The sequence below is a fragment of the Hippocampus comes genome, unplaced genomic scaffold (genome assembly GCF_001891065.2).
Source record: "Hippocampus comes isolate QL1 unplaced genomic scaffold, H_comes_QL1_v1.1 scaffold57, whole genome shotgun sequence".
NCBI lineage: Eukaryota > Metazoa > Chordata > Actinopteri > Syngnathiformes > Syngnathidae > Hippocampus > Hippocampus comes.
Genome location: NW_017805039.1, coordinates 2,113,851 through 2,116,329, shown reverse-complemented (window position 1 = coordinate 2,116,329; position 2,479 = coordinate 2,113,851). Strand labels below are relative to the sequence as shown.

Genomic DNA, 2,479 nt, shown 5'->3' with positions numbered 1-2,479 from the left:
TAAATCCAAATAGCAAAAGCTTAACTGAAGTAAAATGAAACAAGGCCAAACTTTTCACCCAAGTAATTTCTGGAAAAGGCACTCACAGACCAGTGCAACTTATATATGTTATAGAGTTAGAAAATACGGTATGTCGAAGGAGGTTGTCTTTAGGTCATGGTGGAGGTCTATGCTCAAATGTGAATAATGTATTTTTGTTTACTGCTGTTCTTGCTTGGAAGGCCGCTATCACAATACCCGGAAGTCACTTTTGCGTTTTCCCGTCGGCATTCACGTGTGAACTTGGTCTTCCTTCCAACCTCCCTCTAACCAGTGCTGCGCTAAACAGAACTAAAATCAACTTCCTGTCCATCTGGGGGAGGGTTTGAGGTAGGGCGGGGAGGGTTATCTCCCCCGTCGGTCCCACACATTGTCACATTGTTCAGTGGGCTTGATAAACAGTCTTGGAGAGGAAGAGGTTGAAGGTTAAGAAAGAACAAGACGAGAACAATGAGACCATTTCAAAATTTTGCAATCATGACCGCAGTTTGAAACCTTCAGAATCACAATTTTTCTCATTTATAGTTATACTTATGCTAACAATGTTGCAGAATTTCACAGTTCTCTATAATCCCTCACAATGAAACTGAACTGACAAAGACAAAAAATGCATACCCTAGTTCCTCACATTATGACGATCCCTCTATTAAAACTTTGATTTTGGCGCCATGTTGTGGCCTCTTGGTGCCAAGAACCATGTTGAAGTCAATTGAGGAGCTTTATGTAGTGCTTTGCTGCAATAATGTGGCATCTCTTGGCAGTTACAAACATTTAAAGAAGGTGATGTCGATTACTCATGAATTTATCCTAATTCTCAAAGGATTCACTGGAAACGTTATCCATGTAAATAAACGCCTCGCTCGAGTAAATGCCTTTCATAGTTTGTTCACGAAAGCAAGGCAAGTAAAGGCAGCTTTATTTGAATATCCATAGAGAGAGAGATTGTGGAAAACATGATTTTTAAAATACATTGAAAGATAAAGACAAAAACCCAATATCGCTGCTTTTCCAGCTGATTTAACCTCTGGGCATGTTTGAAATCTGTTGCTCAACAAAACAGCGGCATCTCGTGAGGCTTATCAAAGATGATCATACATGGACAGCTGCAACTAGAGAGATACAAAACAGTCGCTAAGATGAAATAAAAAACAAAAGCTGAGAAATGGTTCACTATTGCGTATCAAAGAAGATATCATCAAATGGAGTCCGCTAGCTTGTTGCTAAAATATAATGCGAAACGGCGTATAACGGAAACTTAGCATCGATGTCATGACAATTTGAAACCTTCAAAAACAAAAACTGAGAAATTGTTCACTATTGGGTATCAAAGAAGACATCATCAAATGGATTCTGCTAGCTTGTTGCTAAAATATAATGCGAAACGGCGTATAACGGAAACTTAGCATAGATGTCATGACAATTTGAAACCTTCAAACAACTCCTACTTTGCACACACAGAGCAGCAACACATACAACAAGAGAATGAAACATTGTCCATTTCAACACCAAAATGTTCAACCAAACCATAATTTCAACGAACCAATGTCTGCTAGCCTAATGCTAACAAATGCCAAATTCCATAGACGGGAAACGGAAATTAACGTTGATGTTATGGTAATTATAAAACTTTAAACAACTGCTACTTTACACACAGAACAGCAATAAATACAAAAAAGAGAATTAACGATTGTAGAGGATAATCGTGCTAAGACTTCAAAGAGAATTTAAAAGTTCGTCATTTGATTGCGAACAAAATGTGGCCACTGACAACCGAGTAAGGCATTCATTTTGCCTGTTGTGCACATCTCCCATTAGGGTATTCATTTTTGGAAGAAATTGGCCAAATGTTGAGTTTTCTGGAAAATGTACCGCATGGAACTTTGTGTGCTTTCACCTGGGGTGATAAAACGATTTGTTTTTCAACCAATTTAAGCACAAAAGAGGCAAGTGTAGACGGACAAATTGGCCAGCCATTTTCTCTCGCGGGCACAGAACAAAATGTGCAAAGAAAAAGGAAAAAAAACAAAAAAAACAAGACAAGTGAAGCACACAATCAAATGTTTTTTTTTCCCCGTTATTCTCTGACACGTTTACACATCTTCACTCCTCGAGTGTTACTGACCATTGAAGCTGTCTCTGGAGGTTGTCACGGCAACAGCTGATATTACAAGCCTGCATAGCATTAAAATTATTGGCAAGTGTTTATTTTAAGGTATATCTTTTTTCTTGCTTTTTTTTTTTTTTTTACAATCGTGTCATTGTGATTTTGGCTAAAATGTTGAATATGTTTCAATTAAGTCATTGTCTCAGGTTGAGATACAAAAATGAACTTGAGCGTGCGTGCGTGCGTGCACTACTTTTGAAAATATGGCTTCTTTTTTGTATTTACCTCGTGTTGCTGGCAGACTTACACATGTAAAACATACAAAAAATGTGCCTC

General features: G+C 38.0%; 1 long non-coding RNA gene across 1 annotated transcript; it reads right to left on the bottom strand.

Annotated features, from left to right (window-relative positions):
* Positions 1-1,083: 1,083 nt before the first annotated feature.
* LOC109512354 (uncharacterized) lies at positions 1,084-1,886 on the bottom strand. Its single transcript, XR_002167505.1, has 2 exons — positions 1,340-1,886; positions 1,084-1,194 (listed from the first exon to the last, which is right to left on the bottom strand). It is a non-coding gene; the product is annotated as an uncharacterized LOC109512354 (long non-coding RNA).
* Between the last annotated feature and the right edge of the window lie 593 nt (positions 1,887-2,479).